This window comes from Budorcas taxicolor, unplaced genomic scaffold, assembly GCF_023091745.1.
Source record: "Budorcas taxicolor isolate Tak-1 unplaced genomic scaffold, Takin1.1 scaffold401, whole genome shotgun sequence".
Taxonomy (NCBI): domain Eukaryota; kingdom Metazoa; phylum Chordata; class Mammalia; order Artiodactyla; family Bovidae; genus Budorcas; species Budorcas taxicolor.
Window position 1 is genome coordinate 62,381 of NW_026292312.1, and position 17,992 is coordinate 80,372.

General features: G+C 43.7%; 1 non-coding gene across 1 annotated transcript; it reads right to left on the reverse strand.

Annotated features, from left to right (window-relative positions):
* Positions 1-12,319: 12,319 nt before the first annotated feature.
* On the reverse strand, positions 12,320-12,466 carry LOC128071374 (small nucleolar RNA SNORA12). The gene has a single exon (XR_008201837.1). It is a non-coding gene; the product is annotated as a small nucleolar RNA SNORA12 (small nucleolar RNA).
* Between the last annotated feature and the right edge of the window lie 5,526 nt (positions 12,467-17,992).

Consider the following 17,992-nt stretch of genomic DNA (forward strand, 5'->3'; position numbering starts at 1 on the left):
TGGAACAGTCTTTTGGACTCTGGGAGAGGGAGAGGGTGGGATGATCTGAGAGAATAGCATTGAAACATGTATATTATCATATATGAAACAGATCGCCAGTCCAGGTTCAATGCATGAGACAGGGTGCTCAGGGCTGGTGCACTGGGATGACCCTGAGGGATGGGATGGGGGTGTTCAGGATGGGGAACACATGTAAACCCATGGCTGATTCATGTCAAACTATGGCAAAAACCACTACAATATTGTAAAGTAATTAGCCTCCAACTAACATAAATTTAAAAAAAAAGAAAGAAATATTTGTGTATGTTAGGCTTTTCTGATTGATGTTAATTGGGAAAAATTTTGAAATCCAAAAAGGCACAATGGTTGTCTGAGGAGGCCTTACAAATAGTTGAGAAAAGAAGCGAAAGGCAAAGGAGAAAGGAAAAGATATACCCATCTGAGTGCAGAGTTCCAAAGAGTAGCAAGGAGAGATAAGAAAGCCTTCCTAAGTGAACAATGCAAAGAAATAGAGAAAAACAGTAAAATGGGAGAGACCAGAAATCTTTTCAAGAAAATTAGAGATAACAAGGGAACATTTCATGCAAAGAAGGGCATAATAAAGGACAGAGATGGAATGGACCTAACAAAAAGATTAAGATACCTAAACAAAATATTATGAAGAGGTGGCAAGTATATACAAAAGAACTATACAAGAAAGATCTTAATAACCCAGATAACCATGATGGAGTGATCACTCACCTAGAGCCAGACATCCTGGAATATGAAATCAAGTGGGCCTTAAGAAGCATCACTACAAACAAAGCTAGTAGAGGTGATGGAATTCCAGCTGAGCTATTTCAAATCCTAAAAGATGATGCTGTGAAAGTGTTACACTCAGCCAGCAAATTTGGAAAGCTCAGCAGTGGCCACAGAACTGGAAAAGGTATATTATAACTGAAGTCCCAAAGAAAGGCAATGCCAACGAATGTTCAAACTATTGCACAATTGTACTCATTTCACATGGTAGCAAAGTAATGCTCAAAATTCTCCAAGCTAGGCTTCAACAGTACGTGAACCAAGAACTTCCAGATGTTCAAGCTGGATCTAGAAAAGGCAGAGGAACCAGAGATCAAATTGCCAACATCCAATGGATCACAGAAAAAGCAAGAGAATTCCAGAAAAACATCTGCTTTGTTGACTACGCTAAAACCTTTGACTGTGTGAATCACAACAAACTGTGGAAAATTCTTAAAGAGATGGGAATATGAGACCACCTTACCTGCCTCTTGAGAAACCTGTATGCAGGTCTAGAAGCAACAGGTAGAACCAGACATGGAACAACAGACTGTTTGAAAATTGGGAAAGGAATATGTTAAGGGCTGTATATTGTCACCCTACTTATTTAACTTATATGCAGCGTACATCATGTGAAATGCCAGGCTGGATGAAGCACAAGCTGGAATCAAGACTGCTGGGAGAAATACAGATAACCTCAGCCGTGCAGATGATGCCCCGCTGTGGGAGAAAGTGGAGAGGAACTAAAGAGCCTCTTGATGGAAGTGGAAGGAGAGAGTGAAAAAGCTGGCTTAAAACTTAACATTCAGAACACAAAGATCATGGCATCCAGTCCCATGACTTCATGGCAAAGTGATGGGGAAACGTGGAAACAGTGTCAGACTTTATTTTTGGGCTCCAAAATCACTGCAGATGGTGACGGCAGCCATGAAATTAGAGGATGCTTGCCCCTTGGAAGAAAAGCTCTGACAAACCTATACAGTGTATTAAAAAGCAGAGACATTACTTTGCCAACAAAGGTCTGTATAATCAAAGCTATGGTTTTTCCAGTAGTCATGTATGGATGTGAGAATTGGACCAGAAAGAAAGCTGAGTGCTGAAGAACTGATGCTTTTGAGCTGTGGTGTTGGAGAAGAGTCTTGAGAGTCCCTTGGACTTCAAGGAGATCAAACCAGTCAACCCTAAAGGAAATCAGTCCTGAAGAGTCATTGGAAGGACTGATGCTGAAGCTCCAACACTCTGGCCACCTGATGCGAAGAGCAGACTCATTAGAAAAGACCCTGATGCTGGGAAAGATTGAAGGCAAGAGGAGAAGGGGACGACAGAGGAGGAGATGGTTGGATGTCATCACCAACCTGATGGACACGAGTTTAAGCAAGCTCTAGGAGATAGTGAAGGACAGGGAAGCCTGGCATGCTGCAGTCCATAGGGTCGTAGAGAGTCAGACACAACTGAGTGACTGAACAACAACTAGTGACCCCAGAAGAGCTCGAAAGGGCTCTTCTGTGCAGCAGCCAGAGCTCCAACACTGGCTCTGCAGGCAACTCCCCAAAGGGAAATAAATTGGACTTCACACTTATTTTTCCTAAAAATCTTATACTTGAATTTCTAAGAGTCTGCCTTATTTTGTATACAGTATTTCTATAGAATATTTCCGATAAAAAACAGAAAATGGAATATTTCGTGAATTGACATTTTATAACTAATCTGTTTTCGTCTGTATTTGGAGTCTTTGATTCCAGAAATTTATAATGGTTCTGTATCTTCACATTTTGAACAAGTTCTAGTACTGTTTAAAAAAAAATGACACGACATGTCAAAGTTCTTGCTGTTTCCTTTTAAACTTGTATGCTTTTTATCCAGATAAAAATGAAATTAAAGTATTTGTTTTAAAGAAAACATGTATCACCTTTTCTTTGAAGTCTTATAGTTAAAATACTTTATCTTTTTCTCCATATAAATATAGAAGATACCTTTTTTTTTTTAACAGAAGAAATAAATAGTTAAATGACTATTTCGGGTCATAATGGGCCAGAATATGTTGAATTCTCAGAGATACCTTTAATTTACCACTAGGTGCCCATTCAGAGAGGTCATGTGCCCTGGAGGGCTGGCAGAGGGGCTCCCAGGGATGGTCCTGGGTTCCTGATGCCCATTCAAGATGTCAGGGCCCTCTGGAGGTCTGACAAGGCCAGCCCCTCAGGGGTCTGTCTAAGGAAACAAATCCCCCCTTTTCCTGTGTGGAGTCAGGCAACCCAAGTTGGTAACTGTTGACTGACGTGGGAAGAAAGCCCTCTCCCCTCCAGGAAAGAAAAGAGTGATCCCACGAGGAACTCAACCATCGTGAGGCAGAGGGAATAATCAGCAAGAGACTTTAGGATGGAAGCACTTAGCATGTTTGAAGCAATGAAAACCATAAGGTAAACCAAGGTAGTTCTGAGGAAAAAAAAAAAAAATCTGAAAAAGAACCAAAGAGACATTCTAAGCATGAAGAACATAGTCATTAAAACAAATGGAAAACTTCTGCATAGGTTTACCAGAAAACCAGACATAACTAAAAAGAGAAGTAGCCAATTGGAAGCTTTAAGGAAATGACTCAATGTGTAGCACAGAGATTAAAAATGGAAAATGTGAAACCAGTGGTAAAATATGGAGGGTAGGAGATGCTCCAAACTGCGTCTAAATTAGGTGATCTGGGGGGAGGAGAAGTGGGGAACAGCACTATCCAGAGCGCGCCTGGGAGTCCCTCCAGACCTAACAAGCCAACTCCTCATATTACAGGGCACATCAAATCTCAGGATGACACAACCCTGAAAATGCAGAGCGTTCAGTTTCAAGAGAAAAGCCTAAACCCGTGAGAAAAGACAGCTCACTGACAAAGGAACGAGCTTTAGACTGCCATCAGAATTTTTATTTGCAACAAGACAAGGGAATAGTATTTCAGAATGCTAAAGGAAACTGTCAGCCTAGAATTACATACCAAACTATGGTTCAAGAGCGAAGGTGAATAAAGATTACTCCAGATATGCACATATGTTAATCATGAACAGAACACTATGGAAAAAAACTGCTGAAAGATGTACTTCTTTAACGAGTTCAGAAAGAGGGGGTGGGGTATCTATAGAAAGCAGTGGTAAGCACAGATTGGTAAACATCCAGACAAAATTAAGTAGGGATAGTTGGGGGGGCGGTGCGGGCGGGGAATAACAGTGAGAAACAGGTCACATTCTGAGGTTTCAGGGTATTTGAATTTGGGGGGAGATTATTCAACCTGAAGGCCTTCCCAGGAGGCTCAGTGGTAAAGAATCTGCCTGCCAAGCAGGAGATGCAAGTTCATTCCCTGAGCTGGGAAGAACTCCTGGAGGAGGAAATAGCAACCCACTCCAGTATTCTTGCCTGGGAAATACCATGGACAGAGCCTGGTGGGCATTAGTTCATGGGGTTGCAAAAGAGCCAGGCACAACTGGGTGACTAAACCACAATTCATTACAGACAGTGATACCCACCCTGCACACTCTCTTGTTCTTACCTGCTTGCTCTGATGAGGCAAGCTGCCATGTTGCGAGCTGCCCTTTGGAGAGGCCTACATGGCAAAGAAGCCAGCCTTCAGCCCATGGCCACCACGGAGTCCAGCAACCACGCGAGTGTGCTGGAAGCAGATGCTGCCACAGCTGGGTCTTCGGATGAGACCACAGCTGCAGCAGACACCTGAGACCCTGTGCCAGAGGACCCACCTCAGCCACACCCAGGTTCCTACCCACAGAAACGGGGAGATGGTAAATGCTGTTCCTTGCCAGTAAATTTTAGGACAGTTAGTTACACAATAACAACGGATACACATACAATACACAGCATTTACAAAGAATGAAGGAGAGCTGCAGATGTCAACAGAGAAAGGCTTAAGAATATCGAAAGAAAAGGCTAAGTTGCAGTATGATACCATTTGCGTCAATGTTTTGAATACCCGAAACGATACTCTATTACTCATGGAAAAATTAATAGTAGGAGCCTTAAAACGTTCAGGAAGGTTACCAGTGCTGTGAACTGGCTTGTGTGACACCAAGCTCCTGGTGTAGATACAAACTAGAAAGGCAAGTGCTTTTCCCTCCACACTCCCTTAGGTTCTGCTGTAAGATGCACGGGCTTCCCAGTGAAGAACCCACCTGCCAATGCAGGAGATGTAAGAGACGAGTGTTGGATCCCTGGGTCGGGAAGAGCCCCTGGAGGAGGGGACGGCAACCCACTCCAGCATTCTTGCCTCGAGAATCCCACAGACAGAGGAGCCGAGAGTTGGACACGAGTGAAGCGACGTAGCACATACATGGGCAGAGAGGCAAGTGCACAAGGCTCCATGTAGGAGTGTCTCACAGGGACTTCCTGGCAGGCCAGCGGCTAGGACTCTGAGCTTCCACTGCAAGGGGCGCAGGCTCGGTCCCTGATGAGGGAACTAATGCCGTGCTACGCAACCAAAATTAAGAGTCGCGGCATAAATGGAGAACACGTGAGGAGCTGCTGACTCTGCATTCTCCCCGCTGGCAGCGCTGACTGCCGTGGAAGCAGGAGGCTCTGGGGCACAGCAGCTGACTCAGCCCAAGCCCTCATCTGTATTTTAGGGAGACTTTCCAGGAAACTCATTCAAGAGTTCTGGTAAATCCCTTCCACTGCGGCTAGCCTGGGGGTGTTCTGCAGGCTCAAAATCCAGGCCCCCGACCATGACCAGGAGGGCACACTGCAGCTGCACAAAGGCGGTGACCTCAGGGGCAGGGGAGGCACTGTCACTACAGAGACGTTCGAAGGAAAGAAATCCAGCAGACATGGCACAACGTTACCATAGTTCTGGTGATGGGTAGTGCTGCATGCTGAGTTGCTTCAGTTGTGTCCGACTGCTTGTGACCCATGGACTGTAGCCCACCAGGCTCCTCTGTCCATGGGATTCTTCAGGCAAGAATACTGGGGTGGGTTGCCATGCCCTCCTCCAGATCTTCCCGACCCAGGGATCTCCTACATCTCCTGCACTGGCAGCAGGGTTCTTTACCACTCGCACCACTTGGGAAGCCCTGGTGATGGGTATATCTGTCTTCTAAAAATCTATCACTATACTCTTCTAAGTGTTGAACTATTCCATCTTTTCCTTTTTTTAATGTGGTCGCCATGCCTGGTGACTAGATGGCTAGGAGAGTATTTTTAAGTAGAGAAAGTTTTAAGTGGTATATATACAACACAGGGAAGCCATACGAAAAAACAGTCATGAACTCAACTATAAAAATATTCTAGATACCAACCACAATAAACCAAAAGAAACGAAATGTTTCTAATTCAGTTTACAAAAAGTGTACTTCCCAAAATACCGATTTTTGTGAACTTAATAAGTAAACAGTAGGAAAAAATAGGAAAATGATATGAACAGAACCTCTGGAGAAGGAAATGGCAACCCACTCCAGTACCCTTGCCTGGAAAATCCCGTGGACGGAGGAGTGTGGTAGACTACAGTCCATGGGGTCGCAAAGAGTCGGACACGCCTAAGCGACTTCACTTATGAACAGAAAGTTCATAGAAAAAAGCATAAAAAGATTCCAGTTTATGCTAAGTCTCACTGATAGTGACTGAAATGCAAAGTAGAACCAATTTGAGATATTTCTCACTTTTAAGATTAGTAAACAAAAAAAACAGTGTTGGCAGAGTGTGGACACAGGCACTCTTACGTGCTGGCGGCGAGTGTAAGCCTGTACAGCCTCTGTGGAGGCAGCACTGCTGAGTGTGCCCAGATCACAGCTTATAGGCGCATCGTGGCCGAGCAGTTCCACATCCAGAAACACCTTCCTCAAGCCATGCTCAGTCATGTCCAACTCTGTGACCCCACGAACGGTAGCCCACCAGGCTCCTCTGTCCATGGGATTCTTTCTCCAGGCAAGAATACTGGAGTAGGTAGTCATTCCCTTCTCCAGGGGATCTTTCTGACCCAGGATTTGAACCCAGGTCTCCCACATTGCAGGCAGATTCTTAGCCCCAAAGATATGCTCATTATGTGGGAAAAGATACATATACAGAATTGTTTATGACAGCCCTGCTCGTGATAGTAAAAGACTGAAAATACCTTAAATGTCTATGATTTAAGAAGGGTGAGTAAATAAATGATGGTTTGTCCCCGCAATAGAATCCTATGCTTTTTTTAGGTATAAAAAGGAATGGGAAGGCTCTTCATGTGCTAATATGGAGAGATTGCCAAGATATATTAAAGTGTGGGAAAAGGACATAACACAGAACAATATACATGCATGCTAGCATTTGTTTAAATACTGTATAAACCAAATCTCTGGTTATGCACCACGGAACAAGTGACATGGATTGCCTGTGGGGACCAGCGGCCACTCTGTGTCCACATGTGAATTCTGAACAGTGCTCCTGAGGAAAGTCAAAGATCTGAATAAATGAAAAGGCGAACCCTACGTTCAGGATGAGTTAATTTTGTAAAACTGTCAACTTCTCCCTAACTTATTCTATGAATTCAAAATCATTTTAATGTAGTTGTCATTCTCATGTTAATCTATTTTTTGAAGGAAAATCAGGAACATTCTGAAAATGAGTGAAGAGAGAGGACTAGCCTAACACATGAGAACATAAAAAGCTGCCATGATTAAAACACTGAGACACTGACCCCTATTCAGATGAATAAATAAAACTGAACAGAGCCAGGAATATATCAGAACAGACACAGGAGTTTAGTAGAATAGTACAGGCGCTGCTTCACACCACTGGAGGGAAGACGGATTCATTCCATAAATGTGAGGATGACGACGTAGCTATCTGAGAAAGTGACTCTTAGTGTGCCAGTGCTTTAGAAGTGAAAACGAGATGGTTGGATGGCATCACCGACTCAACGGACATGAGTTTGAGCAGGTTCCAGGAGATGGTGAAGGACAGGAAAGCCTGGCATGCTGCAGTCCATGGAGCTGCAAAGAGTCAGAAAGACTGACCAACCAAACCACAACTGGTGGTCCAGTGGCTAAGACTCCATGCGCCCAATGCAGGGGCCCACGTTTAATCCCTGGTCTGGGAACTAGATCCCACATGCCACAACTAAGAGTTTGCATGCCACAACTAAGACCCCATGCAGCCAAAATTTTTTTTTAATTATAGAAGTGAAAATTAAACATAAAAGCATTAGAAAAAAAAATGAAGAAAATATCCTTATCATCTCACAATGGAAAAGGCATGATATAAAATACAGAGTTTATTTCAAAACAGAACAACAAAACCCAGCTAATTTCACCCAAGGTTAAGAGACAAGACAAAGCCGGGAGGGGCTGGAGAGGGATGGGGAAGCTGGAACAGCACTAACTCAAGCAACCACCAGTGAGACGGGGACCATGGGAAACCTCAAGGGTGTGCACCACAGCTGTTCATAAGTTAGAAACGGAACAATCCAAATGCCCAGCAAAGGGGACTGTTGAGAAGAAAAGTTTGGTGTGATTCCAAAACAGAGTTGTTTGCAGTCACTAAAAATAATGATTTAGTAAATCGAGGAAATGGGACAACATCAAGGCTGTCTTATTAAATGAAAATTCATTGAAGAATATGGAATGACCCATTTTGGAGGGAGAGGAGAAGATACATGTGATTAGGGAAAAAACTAGAAGGCAGGAAATGCACTGGCATTTTGCAGGGGTTGTCTCTGGAGGGAGGGGCTGCCTGTGGAGGCAGGGGCTGCCTGTGGAGGCGGGGGCCACTGGGGCTTCACTGCCAGCCTTGTGCTTTTCTGGGTTTCTCTAAACATAATACCTGTGGTTATTTCTATAACTCCAAGGTTTGAAATCTGAATAACGGAGGAGGTGGTGTGAGTCCATAACCAGGATTCAAGAGGGGAACCACCAGTCCAGACGGGGATGTGACCACTGAGGGCCTGTGGACACCAGAGGAGGGAGGCAGCTGGAGGTGGACTCCGGACTCTGCAGTGACGCCTACCTCATGTTTAATTCTGTGGACACGACACAAGCTTGAGGCAGTCAGGGGCAAGGCGGGGAAGGGAAAGACAAAGGGCGCAGCTCTAGTCCCTGCTGCTGGGGTCCCTGGGGCGGCCGCGGGCAAGGCCTGAGCCCCCAGGCACTCCGAGACGGGAGAAGCAGAGCAATAACTGTGTTCCACACCTTCCACCTCCTGCCTGAGCCTCACAGAGGACTCGGCAGGAATGGACAGTGGCGAGTGGGTGCTGCCTGTGTCTCCTTGGGAGCAGAGAGAGTTCCGGGAGCAGAGAGAAAGGTCTGTCTGCCCACCTTGCTTGAGCTGAACCTTTCCAGCAAGGGGAGAAAAAGGTCAAAGGAAAGTAGGAAGCAGTCTTGCTCCCCCATCTTCTTCAAAGAAATAACTGGATGCGGAAAAATGGGATTCTGAGTCACAAGGAAACGTTATCCCCGAGGATCGGGATCAGAAACAATGGGGAAAGGAGTTATTAACACCATCGGCTCACAGCAAGCTCAGGAAGAAGCTGAACAAACTCTGAACAATTTGTCTCATCCTGCTTTAAAAAGAGGAAATTTCAGAAAGTCAGGAACCATCACGTGCATACAGTTAGAAGCCCTTTCACTCCACTGACATGGTCACGGCTCGTGTCACGAGAGAAAAGCACATCTTCGCTCCTCCTGCAAGGCCTGTGCACCAGAAAGCAAAACCTCTCAGCGCACCGGCAGCGTGGGCACTGCCAGCAGCTGGTTGGACACGGTGCTCCCTGGCCCTCTGACCTGCTGCCCAGAGCCTGCCCTTCAGCAGTCTGGGCCCAGCACGCTGATTTTGAAAAGGTTTAACAGATACTCTCTTTGTAGAATGAAGGGCCCTGCAACATGGTGTTCTCACAAGCCACCCTTCCCATTTCCTGTCACCCCCACCTCACCAACGCCTCAGACCCCAGCTGAAAGGCCCCATTCTTGTCCCATGGAAAAGATCCTATTTAAAACCGAGAAAAGGAGGAAACACACTCAGCCGTCAGGAAGCAATAGCATTAACTCAGGGGCCAAAAACAACACTGCAGGCCGAGAACAATGCAGGAGGCAGCGTGGGGAGGACTGGGGCGGCTTCGCTGGGTGCTTCTGTCCCCGAGGCTGAGAGGGGGCCCGAGTGCGAGTCACTCACGGAGCGTGGAATAGGCAGTGTTTCTAATAATAGAAATAATAAGAATTTATCTGAGCATTTTCATATATTAAAAATATGTTTCCTTCTGGACAGAAATTGGCTTCACATGAGGCACTGGTCTCTCACTCCGTTGTTTAGCTCAAAATATCCCCAGGTACCTAGTGATGTAGCCACAGACCTGCAGGTGTGGTGGAGCTCTCAAAAGGAAAATGATTTCGGAAGAGAGAGAGAGAAAAAAAAAAAAGATTTACCTTCCAAATGATTTTACAAAAAGTAAAGATTCAAGTTTCCCTTAAGATTAACTTTTAAAAACTGAAAATTAAAAATACTATTTACAATAAGCTCCACTCCAAGAATGTATAGTTTCCAGAAATTTTACGCACAATTAAAAAATGAAGATAAAAAAAGCTAATGGGAGGATAAAACATGCCAGGATGTCCCATAATTGCTCCAAGTAGCAGCAAGTTTAGCTTAGAGTTTCCTGACAGTCAAAGGGAAAACAGAACAACACTGATGTGGATTCTTAAAAGATGGGAACACTAGACCACCTTACCTGCCTCCAGAGAAACCTGTATGCAGATCAAGAAGCAACAGGTAGAACCAGACATGGAACAATGGACTGGTTCCAAATAGGAAAAGGAGTACGTCAAGGCTATGTATTATCACCCTGCTTATTTAACTTATATGCAGAGCACATCATGCGAAATGCCAGGCTGGGTGAAGCACAAGCTGGAATCAAGATTGCCGGGAGAAATATCAATAACCTCAGATAGGCAGATGACACCACCTTTATGACAGAAAGCAAAGAGGAACAAAAGAGTCTCTTGAGGAAAGTGAAAAAGCTGGCTTAAAACTCAACATTCAAAAAACAAAGATCATGGCATCCAGTCCCATCACTTCATGGCAAATAGATGGGGAAACAATGGAAACAGTGACAGACTTTATTTTCTTGGGCTCCAAAATCACTGTGGATGGTGACAGCAGCCATGAAATTAAAAGACACTTGTTCCTTGGAAAGAAAGCCACGACAAACCTAGACAGCATATTAAAAAAAAGCAGAGACATTACTCTGCCAACAAAGGTCCATATAGTCAAGAAAGAAAGAAAAGAAAGAAAGGGAAGTTGCTAGGTTGTGTCCAACTCTTTGTGACCCCATGGATTATAGCCTACCAGGCTCCTCTGTCCATGGGATTTTCTAGGCAAGAGTACTGGAGTGGGTTGCCATTGGGTCTAAGCTATGGTTTTTCCTGTAGTCATGTTTGGATGTGAGAGTTGGACCATAAAGAAGGCTGGGCACCGAAGAATTGATGCTCTTGAATTGCGGTGCTGGAGAAGACTCTTGAGAGTCCCTTGGACAGCAAGGAGATCAAACCAGTCCATCCTAAAGGAAATCAGTCCTGAATATTCGTTGGAAGGACTGATGCTGAAGCTGAAGCTCCAATACTGTGGCCACCTGATGGGAAGGGCCGACTTATTGGAAAAGACTCTGATGCTGAGAAAGATTGAGGGCAGGAAAAGGGGACAACAGAGGATGAGACGGTTGGATGGCATCACTGACTCAATGGACGTGAGTTTGAGCAAGCTCCAGGAATAGTGAGGGACAGGGAAGCCTGGGTGCTGCAGTCCATGGGGTTGCCAAGAGTTGGAAACGACTGAGTGACTGAACAACAACTGTGACATAAAGACCTTAGAACAAAGCTCCAAGTTCAGGTTTAATGCTGACTCTCCCTGCCTGCAAGAAGGCCACCATCTCTGCTTCACTGATACTGGGGTTGCCTCCCACGCCAAATGCTTACCCTGTATCTATCAGTGACGGTTTCAGCAATGGACAGGTGACCCTATCCTGCCCAGCAAGCCATAAGGAGAAATCTGCAAGAATGATTGTGAATCGAGTTCTCACTCCCCCCAGAGAGCCACAGAAAGAGTCTCTCTCTCTCTCTCCCCCTCTCTCTAGGTGGGTTGAGTCTGAATGTGACACCCAGCACTGTTGCAGCCATATCGTTCCTAGTTCAAGGATGAAGCCACCTCCAACAGAGAGAATGCTGAAGGATGGAAGAAACCTGGGTTTCCAGTGTTATCAACCAGCCCTGGGAACCTCAAAACTCTAGACTTCCTGTTCAGTGAGATAACTGCCTGTCCTGTGGCAGAATACTAGATTCGTTCATGGTTTTTGTTTCTATGGAAACAAAACATAAAAGCTCAGGTTTTAGAGGGCAAACACAAAACTAGAAATGGGAATTTTCTACACAAAACAGAAATCTTGAATAAATAAGACTATTCATCCCAGCATTATGTTTTTTTTTTTTTTCCTTCGAATCCATCACAGGAATGGAGGATCACCCCTCAGCAGACATTTTCCTCAAGCCAGACAGGTCTATGTCAGCCTGTCTGTAAGGACATCGACTTATGACGTAGCCTGCCACATGTGAGCAGTCTCTGGTGCAGGAACGGCTAGAAAGAGACCTCTTTGTCATCAAGCCTCTGCCAGCTCCTATATAACTTGTGTGGCAGAGCCAGGCCCATTTGAAAACTTAACACATGTGCCAGAAAGAAAACTACCACAATCCAGCATTATTTAAAAGAGCAGAAGACTGGACACAGCCTTAATATACATCATTGGGTGAGTGGAGGCAGATATCCATCTAAAGTTACTGGTCAAATGTATGCACAGTATCCCAGAGAGCCATAAAAAAGAAATGGGGAGACTTCCCTGGTGGTCCAGTGGTTAAGAATCCACCTTGCAATGTAGGAGTCACTGGTTCGATCCCTAGTCGAGGAGCTAAGATGACGCATGCCACAGGGCAGCTGAGCATTGCACCGTGACTACCGAAGCACACGCGCCACAAGGAGCGTCCGTGTGCCACAGCAAAAGATCTGATGCAAGTAAGACTCGATGCAGCCAAATAAATACAAAAAAAGAAATAAGAAAGAAACCACTATTCACTAAGTAAAAAACATGGAGAACACTGCATAGAGTGCTTTTGCCTGGAAAATCCCATGGATGGGGAGGAGCCTGGTAGGCTGCAGTCCATGGGGTCGCTAAGAGTTGGACACGACTGAGCAACTTCACTTTCACGTTTCACTTTCATGCATTAGAGAAGGAAATGGCAACCCACTCCAGTGTTCTTGCCTGGAGAATCCCAGGGACCAGGGAGCCTCATGGGCTGCTGTCTATGGGGTCGCACAGAGTCGGACACGACTGAAGCAACTTAGCAGCAGCAAGAGGAGAGAAATATATGTATTTTCTTACAAATACCTAAAAAATTACTCAGACACTTCACAACTTAAAAGAACAGACATTTATTATCTCAGTGTCTGTGGGTCAGGAATTTGGGGTGCCTTTGTAGGATGGTTCTGGTTTAGTCTCTCTCTCAGAGTTGCAGTCAAGATGTTACCCAGAGAGTGGTATAAGTAAAAGTGGAGTCAGGACCTTCAAAAGTTCTAACCAAGCTCCAGAAAGGCAGTAAGAAAACTGACAAAAGTGGTCAGAACTAAATTTTCAGAGTCTGGAAATTAACCAGAAGATTTCAGCAATCTGGGAAGTTTCAATCAAGAAAAGTGACCGAAACTCAGTAACGACAGTGAGCTTTGGGGCAATTTAACTTGTCTTATTTCTACCCCCCTCTCTCTGGCTCCATGATAGCCTTGAAAATCACCAACCACAATCACAGTGGAAAACAGCTGCCTGGCAGACAGCAGGAGAGGCAAGCCGGGGTCAGGGCTTCTTGAAAGCCTCATTCCCACAGAACCGCCATCATGTGACCTGTCTGGTGGCTCCCGGAATCCTCTATTGCAAGGCTGTCCTCATTGATTAGACTTGGAGCTGGTCCAGTGAGAAAAGTCTTTTCCCTGAGGGTGTTGGTAAAAACATTTCAAGATAATTTTTTTGATGCTATGGCTACTGCAGGCTGTAGGTAACAATTGAGGCAAACAACAGGCTACCTCAAAAAGTTTCAAAGTAAAATCTAGGGAAGGAGATGTCTATAAGGGCTTTGAAAATCTGAAATGTTCCTCAGAATCCAGAAGGCTGAGCCACAAGTAGTAGGATTGTGTACACGCTCAGAAAAGAACTGATAAGGCCCTCTTACTGCAAGCTGACACTGAGGCTCTTTACAAGCAGAAAGTGAAGTGTAAGGCAGAGATATTACTAAGTCTCTGGCCGAGGGTTGAAGGCATACCACAACAAGCATACAGAACCCCTTGGCAATGACCAGGTGATTTATTGTTCCAGGCAGTAAAGGAAATCGTCGACCAATTGTTGGCACTAATCTAACCAAGCAGAGACTTCAAAAAGCATACAAACCTTACAAAAATAGTTCAGAGAAGTTACCTAACAAGTAACTTCAGCAACTACAAAAACCTCTGAGGATGAGGGAAGAACCTGAATTCCAAAGCCGCCACATTATATTAATTTAAATGGCCGATTTTCATGAAAATATTACAAGACATGCAAAGAAACAAAAAAAAAAATGTGATCCAGATTATGGAGGCAGGGGGCAGGGGGCAAAACTTTATCAATAAGAAATAGCTTCAAAGACCAGACCAGAGACTTTAAATCAGCTACTTAAAATATATTCAAAGAACTAAAAGGAATACTATTTGTACTAAAGGAAAGTAAGAACACAGTGTATTACCAAAGAGAGGATCAATAGAGAGAGGGAAACCATAAATTTCTCTACAATTTTACTTTTAAACTTTTAAAAAAATTTTTAAAGATTTTACTTTTAAACTTTTTGTAGAGGAACAAGGGCAAAAAGGATGTTTGAAGAAATAATGGCAGAAAATTACCCAAATCTGATGAAAAACATCTGCCTACAGACCCAAGAAGCTCAATGAACTCCAAATATGATAAACTCATAGACAACCATACCGAGACACATCATAATCCCACTACTGAAAGCCAGAGAAAGAGAATCTTAAAAGCCAGAAGAGAGAAGTGACTTAGCACATAGCATGTGTAAGACATCCTCAGTAAGAGCAGCAGCTGGTTTCTCATCATGAAACTATGGAGGCCAGGAGGCAGTGACATGCCATGGCGCTGGGATGTGGGTGGGCATCCGATATATAAAGATTTAATGTGGGTGATACCAACACGAAGCAAGGGAGAAACAGAAATGCATATGAGCAAAATTTTCAGTATTATTGGAATAGAGTTGGTATTAATCTGAACTCGATGATTAGACTATTAGACATGAAGATATCCAGAACAACCACTAAGAAAATAATTCAAAAGACACATAATAAAAGAAATGACAAGCTAATTCAAATGGTGCTCTAGGGAATATCTATTCAACAGAAAGAAGGCAGTTGTGGAAGCAGAGGAACAGAAAAGATGTGAGACACAGAAGAAACCAATAGCCAAAAGGAAGGCATAAAGTCCACTTTATCAAACACTGCGGCTAAAGGTGGAGACTGTCATAAGGGATTTTTAAAAACAATCAAACTACATGCTATCCAATCAATACAAGAGACACACCTTAGATTCAGAGACAAAACAGGTTGAAACTACAAGGATACAAATGATCTATCCCTCAGCAACTGAAAGAGAACTGAAGTGGCTATACTGACATCAGACAAAATACCCTTTAAAACAACAACAAAAACTTGTTACCAGGAACACAGAAGGACATTTTATCATGCTAAAAGAAGCAGTCTATCAAGTTCAGTTCAGTCGCTCAGTCGTGTCCGACTCCTTGCAACCCCATGAATCGCAGCACGCCAGGCCTCCCTGTCCATCACCAACTCCCGGAGTTCACTCAGACTCACGTCCATCGAGTCAGTGATGCCATCCAGCCATCTCATCCTCTGTCGTCCCCTTCTCCTCCTGCCCCCAATCCCTCCCAGCATATAACAATTATAAACATATATACCTAATACTTTTCACTTTCATGCATTGGAGAAGGAAATGGCAACCCACTCCAGTGTTCTTGCCTGGAGAATCCCAGGGACCAGGGAGCCTGGTGGGCTGCCGTCTATGGGGTTGCACAGAGTCGGACACGACTGAAGCGACTTCGCAGCAGCAGCAAAATGCATGAAGCAAAGACCAAAAGAACTGAAGGGAGAATTAGACAATTTAACAATAATCATCGGAGGAGTCCTCAGTACCCCGCTTTCAATTATAGGTGGACAGAGGATCAACAAGGAGATAGATCTGAACAACACTGTAATGCAGCTGGGCTTCCAAGATGGCAACAGTGGCAAAGAACCTGCCTGCCAATGCAGGAGACACGAGACACAGGCTCAGTCCCTGGGTGAGGAAGACCCCCTGGAGGAGGGCATGGCAACCCACTGCAGTATTCTTGCCTGGAGAACATGACAGGCCAGGATACAAGGCTCAATAAGTTTAAAAGGACTGAACTCATACAAGGTATGTTCTTTACTCAAAATGGAATAAAACTAGAAATAAATAACAGGGAAATTTGAATATTCACAAATATGTGGAAGTTGAACAACATAATCCTTAATCACTAAAAGATTGATGAACAAGTAACAAGAGAAATTAGAAAATACTTTGAGATGAATGAAAATGAAAATATAAGGGGCTAAAATTTACAGAATGTAGCGAAAGCTGTGCTTGCAGAAAAATTTCCAGCTGTAAATTATACATTAAAAAGATGACAACTCAAATCAACAGCTTTCTATCTTAATAAGTTGGTAAAAGAAATGCAAACTAAATCAAAGGAAACCTTAGGAAAGAAATAATAAAGATTACAGCAGAAGTAATTGCAGCAAAGATAGGAAAACAATAGAAAAATATCAACAAGGTCAGAAGGTGATACTCTGAAAGATGAACAAATTGAAAAACTTTGGGCCAGATAGAATATAAAAAAGAGAAAATCATGAATGAAAGACGGGGTCACATCACTACCAACCTTACAGAAATAAAAAGGATTATAAAAGAACACTATGAATAACTATGTAACAACACTTGAGATAACTAGGTGAAAGGTACAAATTCCTAGAAAGACACAAATTAACGAAACTGACTTAGTAAGAAATTGAAAAGCTGAACAGATCTATAATAAACAGAGGTAGAATTAGTGATCAAAAAATTTCCCACAAAGAAACCCTCAAGACCAGATGGCTTTACCACTGTATTCTACCAACATCTAAAAAAGGATTAACACCAACTGCTGTCAAATTCCTCCTAGAAACAGAAGAGGAAGGAACACTTCCCAGATCATTTTGTGAGGCCAGTATTACCCTTCTGGCACCAAAACTAGACAAATATATAACAAGAAAACTATCAATCAGTGTCATTTATAAATATAGATGCAAAAACTGTCTATAAAACGCTAGCAAACTGAATGCAGCTACACATAAAAAAGCGAGATTTATCTCAGGAATGCAAGATTGGTCCAATGTTGGAAAATCACTGTAACACATTTTACTCAGAGAATAAAACTGCATGATTATCTCAGGAAGCATTTGATAAAATCCAACACTCTTTCATGATAAAAAAAAAAAATACCAATAACTAGAAATAGAAAAACCCACAGCTGACTTCTTCATTAGTGGTGAAAGTCTGGAAACTTTGTGCCCAAGATCAGGAATGAAACAAAGATACCTGCTCTCACTACTGCTCAACACTGTACTGAGGCAAAGCACCAGGAAAACTGGGGAGTGGGAGGGGGGAGGAGTGGCGGGGAGAAAGAAAAGTCTCCAGATCAGAAGGGAAAAATTAAAATTATGTCTATTTGCAGACAATATGATCTTGTATATAGAAAACCCCAAGGAATACACACACACACAAACTCATTAGACCTAATGTTGGGGATCAGAGGGGTTTCCCTGGTGGCTCAGATGGTAAAGAGTCTGCCTGCATTGCAGGAGACCGGGGTTCGATCCCTGGGTTGGGATGATCCCTTGGAGAAGGCAACGGCTACCCACTCCAGCATTCTGGCCTGGAGAATTCCATGGACTGTATAGTCCATGGGGTCACAAAGAGTCGGACACGACTGAGCTACGTTCACTTTCATTTTCACTTGGGATCAGAGCAGGCCACTCCAAGATATGCCACGATGGCACACTGATGATCTTGAGTTAAGTTACTTGAGAAATAGAGGACAAAATGATATAAAAAATACTCTGA